The sequence below is a fragment of the Coregonus clupeaformis genome, chromosome 19 (assembly GCF_020615455.1).
Source record: "Coregonus clupeaformis isolate EN_2021a chromosome 19, ASM2061545v1, whole genome shotgun sequence".
Taxonomy (NCBI): Eukaryota; Metazoa; Chordata; class Actinopteri; order Salmoniformes; family Salmonidae; genus Coregonus; species Coregonus clupeaformis.
This window is the reverse complement of record NC_059210.1, coordinates 33,677,479-33,689,575: the sequence shown is the minus strand read 5'-3', so window position 1 is coordinate 33,689,575 and position 12,097 is coordinate 33,677,479. Positions and strand designations below refer to the sequence as shown.

The 12,097-nt window shown below is 42.9% G+C and overlaps 1 protein-coding gene across 3 annotated transcripts in view; it reads right to left on the bottom strand.

The window, feature by feature from the left end:
- Positions 1 to 12,097, bottom strand: part of LOC121532073 (transcription factor SOX-6) — a 173,408-nt gene that overhangs the window by 136,636 nt on the left and 24,675 nt on the right. Inside the window, exon 1 of one of the 3 annotated variants that reach the window (XM_041837745.2) lies at positions 5,101 to 5,119. The exons of the other annotated variants lie outside the window; for them this stretch is intronic. The gene's annotated coding sequence lies outside the window, so the exon portion shown is untranslated. Of the gene's footprint in view, positions 1 to 5,100; positions 5,120 to 12,097 lie in introns of those variants that run through there. 3 annotated transcript variants of the gene reach the window in all.

Below are 12,097 nucleotides of genomic sequence, written 5' to 3'. Positions count from 1 at the left end.
ACACTTAATAAAATAAGATGTACGAGTATCACGCTGCGCCTTGGTCCTCCTCCTTCGACGAGCGTGACACATTCTCTCTACAATTTATTCTGACATTTCACATTCTTAAAATAAAGTGGTGATCCTAACTGACCTAAGACAGGGAATTCTTACTAGGATTAAATGTCAGGAATTGTGAAAAACTGAATGTATTTGGCTAAGGTGTATGTAAACTTCCAACTTCAACTGTACATTAAAGTTGGAGCTGCTGCCTGAAAGCTTCAAGGACCAGTAGGAGTGAGACGACGGTAACAAGCAAGGAAATGGACAGGCCAGTTCATTAGGCACCTAATAGGAGAAAACAGGACTTGCTTTCCATTGCGAAATGTTTTAAAAGGTCCAATGCAGCTGTTTCTATCTCAATAACAAATCATTTCTGGGTAACAATTAAGTACCTTACTGTGATTGTTTTGAATTAAAATGGTCAAAAAGAAAAAAACACAGTTTCTTAGCAAACAGCAATTTCTCAAGCAAGAATTTGGGAGTCGTCTGAGTGGGGAGGGGAAAACTGAAAATGTGCTGTTATTGGCCGAGAGATTTGGAACGCTTGTTCTTATTGGTCTATTAACTAATTTACCGCTTGGAGAAGTCAAAACGCCATCCCAACAAAACAGGCTGGTCTTTTCAAACAGCTCTTACACTAAAAGGGCATTATCATAATTTTCACAATTTCACAGTATTATTCCAACTCATATTGTGGAAATCAGGAAAATCTAGTTTTTTGACTGAACTGGGACTTTAACCTGATATGTTGTATGTTCTCAACTTAGAGCAGTGTCTGTTGAGAACAAACTACAGGTACAGTAACTGCCAATATCAAGGAAACACCAATATAGTATGTGTTTTAATAGGGCCACCCCGAGCCAGAACAGCTTCAATGTGCCTTGGCATAGATTCTACAAGTGTCTGGAACTCTATTGGAATTATGCGACACCGTTCTTCAACAATAAATTATATAATTTGGTGTTTTGTTGATGGTGGTAGGAAACGCTGTCTCAGGCACCGCTCCAGAATCTCCCATAAGTGTTCAATTTGGTTGAGATCTGGTGACAGAGACGGCCACGGCATATGGTTTACATCGTGCCTCGTGCCCTGTGGATCGGGGCATTGTCATCCTATGGGGGCATAGCCATGGTAGTCAAAATAATGGGCAACTGGGCCTGCCCAGCATTTTTATACATGACCCTAACATGCAAACCTCACCGGACATGTTGCGTGTGCGAGCATTGCAAAATAAATGTACACATACATGTTATTTAAAAAGATTCAACCACACCACTCGCGCGCGTCAACGAGCGTCTGCTTAGCCAAGTGCTAAAATAGAATAGAAAGAACGTGCAAAGCTGTCATCAAGGCAAAGGGTGGCTACTTTGAAGAATCTCAAATATAAAATATATTTTGATTTGTTTAACACTTTTTTGGTTACCACATGATTCCATATGTGTTATTTCATAGTTTTGATGTCTTCACTATTATTCTACAATGTAGAAACTTTTGACTGGTACTGTATTTTTACAAAAATATATATGGAGTCTCATAGAAAAGGGTCTGAATACTTATGTAAATAAGCTATTTCTGTTTTTAATTTTTAATAAATGTGCAAACATTTGTAAAAACCTGTTTTTGCTTTGTCATTATGGGGTATTGTGTGTAGATTGATGAGGAAAAACATTTATTTAATCAATTTTAGAATAAGGCTGTTAACTTAACAAAATGTGGAAAAAGTCAAGGGGTCTGAATACTTTCCGAATGCACTGTATATACTGAAGATCTGAACCCAATGATTTGGTAGGATGAAGTCAGGACTACATTTTACGAAAATGGCAGAACACAGAGAGAGAGAGAGAGAGAGAGAGAGAGAGAGAGAGAGAGAGAGAGAGAGAGAGAGAGAGAGAGAGAGAGAATATTGGACAGAACACACACTGGCTATTTTTTACTCTCTTGGGTCTTTTTTAATGTAATCCTTAAATTATTTCCAGGAGGCGTGGTTTATTACGGGTGTGGCTTTCAGCTAAATCTTATTGGCCACCCGTGAGAGTAGTACCTCCATTTCTTTAAGAAAACTAATATTACGATTATTTATTACATATTATAATAAGTTATACAATGGGTGGGTGGAATGCTGATTGGTTAAAACTGCATTCCAGCCGGTGTCTATTCCACAAGTTACCGCCGGCTAAATCTAAGACGTTAAAATGCCTATTTACTCTGTTCCATCTGACTGCGCAATCCACTGTCTCATCAACCCAGCCAAGCAATTTATAAACTTGATCTCCACTATAAAAAGCATCTAGACATTATCTCACATTTCTTTTAGACTAACATTTAGTTTTCAACAGCGGATATTTGTATAAACCTTGCTGTCTGTCTCTCTGACATTTGCTACATTGTTTCAATATTCAAATTCAATCTCCAGCTGTCCCATAGTAATGAACGTGTCGGGAGTCGGGACGAGACCGACAGTCAGGCAGCGTTTCTCAGCCAGCTGGCAAATTTTATGGATATATACAAAGAAAGAAACGAAGTGCAGCTAGTTTGCAGTCTTTCCAGCTTCAGTTTGAAGTGATTGTGTTAGCTGTGTTGTTGGCTAGCTCCTCTGAACAACACTGTCCTGACGAGTGAGCAAATGTTCTATGCCAGGCGAAATCGCGCCTCATTAGCTCATTGTTATGGATGTATCCAAATAAATGTCACTAGAAAATAGCTTAAACAAATGCAAATTAGGCTGCTTTGCTGTTATTCTGGCTGCACTGTTTGACGTGACTGTAAGTTAGCCATAGTTGGCTAGCTAGCAAGCAAGGGATAATAATATTGCCAGCCAGTATGGCAATGGAACATTTAGAACGAACGACTGAGTCGCGTCCGTGGATACAGAACAAAAAGTCGCATCTCTAGCAAATCGTGTCCACAGATTCAGAACAAAAAGTTGCGTCTATAGCAACCGAATCGATAGAACAAATGACCAGCCGGCTTGGGTAGCAACCCTAGATTTCTGTCGGGACTATCTTGTGGAAGGATGAAATAGTATGAATAAATTCATCAAAATAGCGTTTTTTATGAAAATATGTCAATCATTATTTGAATATGTTGGTAACCCCTTGTATAAAAGTGATAATGCTAGGCCTCCCGAGTGGCGCAGCGGTCTAAGGCACTGCATCGCTGTGCTTGAGGTGTCACTACAGACCCGGGTTTGATCCCAGTCTGTGTCACAACCGGCCGTGACCGGGAGTCCCATAGGGCGGTGCACAATTGGCCCAGCGTCGTCCGGGTTTGGCTGGGGGGGCTTTATTGTGCTCTAGCGACTCCTTGTGGCAGGCCGGGTGCCTGCAGGCTGACTTCGGTCGTCAGTTGAACTGTGTTTTCTCCGACACATTGGTGCGGGCAGGTGTTAAGAAGCGCAGTTTGGCGGGTCATGTTTCGGAGGACGCATGACTCGACCTTCGCCTCTCCCGAGCCCATTGGGGAGTTGCAGCGATGAGACTGGATCGCAATTGGATATCACGAAAAAGGGGGAAAAAATTTATAATAACCGTGATAATGTCCTTGAAGCCAGTGTTTGGAGAAGATATTGGAACGGTTTGCCGGCCCTCGACTTCGTCCCGGGCCTAACACACATGTCAATATATCTTCCAAACACCGGCTTCGAGGGCATTATCACTTAAGTATTCCACCTTATTGTATCCCAACAATGGGATTTACATAGGCATTCAGAGAACTCATACACTTCTGTAAGTCTCATTGAAGCAACAAAAATGTCAATGTTTGACCTTAACATGTGATAACTGTACAACAGAACAGATGAACAGGAAGGACATTTACTCTCATGGGTGGCTAAAACGAACCATCTGAAAGCCATGCCCCTACTAAACTACGCCTCCAGTCTTCTGATCTGATCCGCTGGGTCATATCTCAATAACCTAGCACCAATAAAGAAAACAACCCAACTAAGTGACCCATCGCCTGCAAACTAGCAATTGGGTCAACCAAACAACCCAGATCTAGGAAGCTGATCCTAGCGCTGTACCTAGCGCTTTACCTAGGCGAAACTTCACCCCAGAGCCTGTTTCACAGTCAGTTGCAGAACAACCACTGCCACCCCATAAGTTACTCCATAATACCACAGAGTCAAAGCCACCTTTAAAAAAAACTTTGCACTAGGTCGGGATCCCTCAAGTGCGGTTCACATTCTCTCGTTAGCTCGTCTGAACACGTTCCAGATATCTGCAGAACCAGTTATTCTAGCTCTCCTCTCCTCCATTCTCTCTTTTTCTCCACCGGTCCACACACCCTCGCCACTCTCCCATTTGCAGCTGGTGGCCTCAACACCTGGAGGATGCTGGGTAATCAGAAAGACAGCTGGCTACCCAGGGGATGACAAGAACAAGCCACGGAACACACTTAACACACATGCTTGTGCACGTTAGAGCACACATACACACTTCACACTTCTTAACATAAATACCTTAATTTCACAGTATATGGCATGTGACATGCTCAACAGAAGTGTGCAGCCTCGAAGACATTTGCGTGTGTACGTGCATGCATGTGTGTTCATGTGTGTTCATGTACATGTGTGTGTAAGGATATCTCGTTGTGCAGGTCAGTGCTCTGTTCGTGCATAGATGCGAGGGTGAGAGGCTCACAAACCTGCCTGCTATGATAACCTAATTAATTGAGGTCTATAAATTTGCTCAGGAAAACACAGAGGCATGACCCAGAGGTCCAGAATAACAAAGACAGGCCTTCTCCTCAGAGAATATCCACCAGATCGTTGAGTTACTGGACCCCATCCAGTCCGACTCAGGCACAGCTGGTGGGAGCGTTGGGCTGACAGTAAGGATCCACACACACATACTCTCATGTGCACATAATGCACACACACACTCATCACATGCACATACACACAGACAAACCGATAACCAGTCTCCCCCTCCACACATACACGTCCCGGGCCTTCCCTAACAACTGGGAAATGGCTGCTACCTGTTTGGCAAGTGTTCCATCAGCTGTAAAATATGACTGTACATGCTAGGCGAACGTTCAGGCAGCTATAGAACATACCTGTTTGAGTGAGGATCTTGAAATGGTTCAATTAGAGGGTAGCTAGCAACCTGTTTGGAAAAATTTCAGGTAGTTGTGAAATAAAACCTTTCGTGAGTCAAGAGAAAGACATTGACCAACGAAAGACAGTACAGTGGAACAACCAGGGTAGATTTGTGGAGAGATACACACATGGCGCAAGACATGCAGTTGGACAAACACATGAATACATGCATTCACACACACATGCCGGCACACCAAAACATCCATGTGTTGTCTCGTCCCAGTTGTCAATTCTGCTCCGAAAAAAACACAGACATTCAATAGGAGACAAAGAGACACTGTGAGACAGAGAGCATCTCTATAACACTTGCAGCCCATGAGCTTCGGCGTTTCGATGTCAATGCTGTACTAAGCACAGCGCTACTCAGATACTGTTTTACAGCAAGCCAATCACATGGTCAATTAAACTACAATAGAGGTCAAATGATCCAGAAATTATGAGCTTAGGTCAGTGGATCCACTGAGCACTCACTGATGGTGCTACACTCTCAGAAACAAAGGTTAAGATTTGTTCCTAAAAGGGTACAACCACTTGTCACTGGGGCACTACCATGTAAGGTCCTCCTTTGAACTTTTATTTACAGGTACATAATTGTACCCCAGTTCATACCTCAGATAGTACCTTTCTCCACAGGTTCAAAAGCATGTTTTTTGCCTTTATATAGTGCCGCAGCAGTGACAAAGCCATTTGTTCCTTATAAGTGGCAAAAATGTACCTCTACCATAGACCACTTAAACTGGTACAACACTTCCCCTCACAGGTGACAAAAAAATCATCTGAAAGCCACACCCCCACTAAGCCACGCCTCCAATATAATTTCCCAGGGTACCTTGCCTTTTCGAGTGTATTTGTTAGTGACATGATTGTTGAATTCATTCATTTTCAGGCCTTCAACAAGTGAAACTATGACAATACATTACATATCTCATAATGCCTTATTTTGAGGTCTAGTTTTACCCTAATACAGTGGCCTGAAACAGGTTTACAGGCCACATCAGGCCTGCAAGTAGGATTGCAAAATTCCGGTAATTTTCTAAAAATTCCCAGATTTTCTAAAAATCCTGGTTGAAGGATTTCCTGCTTATTCCCTCCCGTTTCCATAAATCTTCCAACCAGGATTTCTGGAAAACCTGGGAAGTTTGGGAAAGTTACCAGAATTGTGCAACCCTTTGCAACCCTACCTGCATGTCACATTATGCTGGCTTGCAAAGTGATTTGTAATTATTATTGGAATCCAGACAGAGTTAGGATATCCAACAGTGATATTATGGAAATTTGCCTTTTTCGGGTACCATGCCAGTGGCAAAGTCATTAGTTCCTTTTAGGTGGCAAAAAAATCATCATTGTACCTTATGGTGGGTATTGAGGGTACACAAAAATCTGGGAAACAGAAATGTACCTTCACATTGTACCCCTTTTTTTAGTGAGAATGTGATGATTGTACCTTCATATTCAAAATATGGTTTACATGTGAGATCATTATGTGTACCTCTGAAGGTGCATTGTGTATTTTTATCTTTTTGTACCCCAGGGAACAATACTGTACCCTTATTTCAAAGAGTGTTCTGGTTGATTCAACCATGGCAAGGTGACTGGGAATATGGTAGAATACAAACAGTGTAGCTACTCACTCCGCAAGGCAATTAAACTGGCAAAACATCAGTATAGAGACAAAGTGGAGTCGCAATTCAACATCTCAGACACGAGACGTATGTGTCATGGTCTACAGACAATCACGGACTACAAAAGGAAAACCAGCCACGTCGCCGATACCGACGTCTCGCTTCCAGACAAGCTAAACACCTTCTTCGCCCGCTTTGAGGATAACACAGTGCCACTGACGAGGCCCACTACCAAGGACTGTGGCCTCTCCTTCTCCGTGGCCAACGTGATTAAGACATTTTTTTAAATTTAATTTAATTTATTAAGACATTTAAGCATGTTAACCCCCGCAAGGCTGCCGGCCCAGACGGCATCCCTAGCTGCGTCCTCAGAGCATGCGCAGACCAGCTGGCTGGTGTGTTTATGGACATATTCAATCTCTCCCTTTCCCAGTCTGCTGTTCCCACATGCTTCAAGATAGCCACCATTGTTCCTGTACCCAAGAAAGCAAACGTAACTGAACTAAATGACTATCGCCCGACTCTCCTCTGTCATCATGAAGTGCTTTGAGAGACTAGTCAAGGATAATATCACCTCTACCTTACCTGTCACCCTAGACCCACTTCAATTTGCTTACCGCCCCAATAGATCCACAGACGATGCAATCGCCATCACACTGCACACTGCCCTATCCCATCTGGACAAGAGGAATACCTATGTAAGAATGCTGTTCATTGACTATAGCTCAGCATTCAACACCATAGTACCCTCCAAGCTCATCATCAAGCTTGAGGCCCTGGGTCTGAACCCCGCCCTGTGCAACTGGGTCCTGGACTTCCTGATGGGCCACCCCCTGGTAGTGAAGGTAGGAAACAACATCTCCACTTCGCTGATCCTCAACACTGGGGCCCCACAAGGGTGCGTGCTCAGCCCCTCCTGTACTCCCTGTTCACCCATGACTGCGTGGCCAAGCACGTCTCCAACTCAATCATCACGTTTGCAGACGACACAACAGTAGTAGGCTTGATTACCAACAATGATGAGACTGCCTACAGGGAGGAGGTGAGGGCTCTGGGAGTGTGGTGCCAGGAAAATAACCTCTCACTCAATGTCAACAAAACAAAGGAGATGATCGTGGACTTCAGGAAACAGCGGAGGGTGCACCCCCCTATCCACATCGAAAGGACCGCAGTGGAGAAGGTGGAAAGCTTCAAGTTCCTTGGCATACACATCACAGACAAACTGAAATGGTCCACCCACGCAGACAGTGTGGTGAAGAAGGCGCAACAGAGCCTCTTCAACCTCAGGAGGCTGAAGAAATTTGGCTTGGCACCTAAAACCCTCACAAACTTTTACAGATACACAATTGAGAGCATCCTGTCGGGCTGTATCACCACCTGGTATGGCAACTGCACCGCCCGCAACCACAGGGCTCTCCAGAGGGTGGTGTGGTCTGCCAAATGCATTATCGGGGGCAAACTACCTGCCCTCCAAGACACATACAGCACCCGATGTCACAGGAAGGCCAAAAAGATCATCAAGGACATCAACCACCCGAGCCACTGCCTGTTCACCCCGCTATCATCCAGAAGGCGAGGTCAATACAGGTGCATCAAAGCTGGGACCGAGAGAATGAAAAACAGCTTCTATCTCAAGGCCATCAGACTGTTAAATAGCCATCACTAGCACATTAGAGGCTGCTGCTGCATATTGAAATCACTGGCCACTTTAAGAAATTGAAGACTATTCACTTTAATAATGTTTACAGTCACTTTAATAATGTTTACATATCTTGCACTACTCATCTCATATGTATATACTGCATTATATTCTATAATATTCTACTGTATCTTAGTCCATGCCGCTCTGTCATTGCTTATCCATATATGTATATTTTCTTAAATTCTATTCCTTCCTAGTTTTGTGTGTATTAGGTATATGTTGTGAAATTGTTAGATATTACTTGTTAGATATTACTGCACTGTCGGAGCTAGAAGCGCAAGCATTTCGCTACACCCGCTATAACATCTGCTAAACACGTATATGTGACAAATAACATTTGATTTGATTTAATTTGATGCCTTGTTTTTGTAGCCACTCTTTCACTCATTGAGAATGCAACCTCCAATTTAAGGGGTTCTAAGACACCAGGGCTGTGTTCATTAGGACAAACTGTAGCAAAATGTTTTCAGAAAACAAGCCTTTTTTATATTGAGTTCAAATAGTATCTCCCCGTTTCGGGCTGCTTTCTTCTGTTTCGTACGTACTGAAAACGACCCAGATGTGAGTATGGATGAAAACTCCAAGTCAACACTTTAATGAGGGGGAACAAGGCAAGGGATGCCTTGCATGACTGAAACACTATGGTGCTGGCTCACAAAAGACCTGGTTAACACTGAATCGACTTAACTGACAAAAAGCATTATTGAAGCCGTCGTTAACATGAAATATTGCAGAGGTGAGGGGAAAAGGGACAAGTGGCAACACATCAGTCTCAACCTCACCCTTGCTCGGTACACTTAGGCGAGATTACATTATGCTCGTTGCTATTGTTTCCCGGTTTTCAAGACAAAGCCTGTTCCACTCTGCAAACGCTCCCCAAACGTTGTAAAAACAAGGGCGAATGTCAGAGGCAGCCGTGAATGGGATTTCTCTTCTTTTGTTGGTTCCAGAGAGGTATGCACAAACACGTCACTGCGTGAAAGAGAAGAAAGGAGGCCCTGTGAGGGAGTCGAGGAGCCCGACGGTCTTCGCATGAAAATACCTATCGTGAGAAGAAGTGCCTTCTTGGGCCTAAATAGAGTTCTCGGAAAACAGACCCCTGACAGACCCCGAAAGGCAGACCCTATGAACTCGTAGAGACCGTAAATGAGAAGTTCTACAGTCATAACATTACCAAAAGCGATATATTCCACAGGTCCCAGAGTGGTGTGACATACTTTTTCCTGATCTGGTAACCTAACCAGGTAGAACTCCTTATACCTTATACGGTATGACGTGATTCATTTGTTGTAAAAAGGTTTAATATGGGACCAGAGTTTTTCTAATCAGATCACATGGTTTTAAAAAAACTCCTGGAAAAACTCCTGGCCTTGGGGAAGATGAAAACCCTGTCAAACTGCAGCAATATTTTAAAGAAGGGGGGTTTCCTATACACAGACACGGAGAAAGCAACATAAAACTCACATGCAACTGTAGGCCTATTTAAAAAAAATCAGCTATTGTGTTTATTGATGAATTCCAGTTAATCATTTTGGATTGAAAAGGTCTAGGTGGCCTAGTCAGCCCAAGTTTGAATATAAACCAAATTTGATCCCGTTCACATTTTCTCACAAACAAATGGGATACACAACGTTACCGCTTTGTTTACCCTGGCCAGAGGGACAGGGCATATAGTAGGCTAGACTATGCAGCTGTTGTTGTTAGTAGCCTACAGTTGATCAGACTGAAAAATTGTCTCATTTCCATGCAATACAGCATATCAGATCGCTAATGTTTAGGTGTATAGGCTGGTACATTTCTGTAAGAGTTTTTGCTTGTGTCTGTCGGGAGTGGTGTTATCACGCTTGCTAAATAATACTGGAGGATAGTGGAGAGCGCGCCTTGAGCTTTGTGCGTTGTGCCCGGCCTGCGATTTCTGTGAATCTGATTGGTCAAGCAAAGAGCCTGCAGCAGCACTCCGATGTGAAGGACTGAGAAATTGTACGTGAGTTGACAAATCATGAGGCAAATCGGTAAAAAAAAACTGTACTTTGCCCCTCTTTTTAACGCTTTTGCGTCAATAGATGGTAGTGGTGTGGAGCTGCCACACCTGATTGAAAAGTGCTGTAGCAAATGTCGCCTCGCCACACGTTTTCCGGCGGCCCTGAACTTTAAAACTTTTAAAGTACAAATACAAAGTCAGAGAGAGAAAAACACAAAGAAACAGTTCCTGACCCGTGTGGAGATATCGTAAGCACCCATGAAGACGACAAAACACAGAACCAAGGGAACAGATCCCAGAGCAGTATCAGAACTCTAAAGATTTGACAGCACTGTATCGAACGGAGGTTACACAGCATCAACCTGATGTTGACTGTGTCATGGCCCCAACAACTATTTAAACTGTCAGGGCAATTAACATATCAACCGGCATGCTTTAATTTACAAGGCCAGCTCAGGCCTATAATTAATTGCTGCGTGCATAAATGTAAATGAGTCCAGTGGGAAACGGGGAGGAAACGACTGTCTAACTAATCCTCCAGTGGGCTTAATCTACGAGAGAGGGAAATGATTTAGAGGAGGAACACAAATCTACCGTATGATGGAACGCAAGGAAGGAGGTGTACAGTATGTTGTGGAATTGAGATGGGGGAGTTAGACTAGTCTCTCTTAAAGGAATAATCTATTCAAAAACTATATTTTAGTACTTTCTTCATTGGTCCACTGTTGATACAGTCCAAAAATATTTTGCATGTCAGAAATCAAGTTTTCAAGATATAGGACTTTCCAAAAGCAAATTGTAACTTGCCACATCATCATGATGATGCATTTAGCATCATACTGTGACACTGTATTTTTTAAGTTCTATATCTTGAAAACTTGCTTGCTGACATGCAAAACAATTGTGGACTGTATCAACAGTGGACTAATGAAGAGAAACAAATACCAAAATATCGTTTTTGAGTGGTGTTTTCCTTTAAGTCAGGAAATGTCCGATAAACGTCCTCACTCCAAAAGTCCTCCTCGTCTTTACAGTGGGGTACTGAAGCTGCTTTCTTAGATCAGGAAAGGGGTGAGAACTGTACTGCACCAGTTATTCAGCATCTTCATTGTCTCTTTACTGTCTCTTCTACCTTTTTTCCAGAGACAAGCTTCTATCGTGCTGACCACTGCTTTAATCAAGTGAAATGCTCATTTAGCAGAACGTCCCCTTAACTTGAGGAGGTTAAACAGGAATGGTTGTGCTTGAGAAGGTATGATTAGCTATGTAGCTCAATTGGTAGAGCATGGCGCTTGTAACGCCAGGGTAGTGGGTTCGATCACCGGGACCACCCATATGTAAAAATTTATGCACACACGACTGTAAGTCGCTTTGGATAAAAGCGTCTGCTAAATGGCATATTATATTATTATTATATTATTATATTATATAAGCAAAGAAAGATAGAAAGATACATATTGATCCTCAAGGTATCCACTTCAGCTACCTTCATCATTCCCACAGATCCTAATATTGTATATGTGCAACGCGGTGAGTTCTCTCCTCTTCGAAAGAAAGACGAACTCTGAATCATAACCAATCGCCTTAGACCTTGAAGAGAGATGACAACCTGATTGGCTGTTTGGGGGACTGTCAATCGCCAATGACAA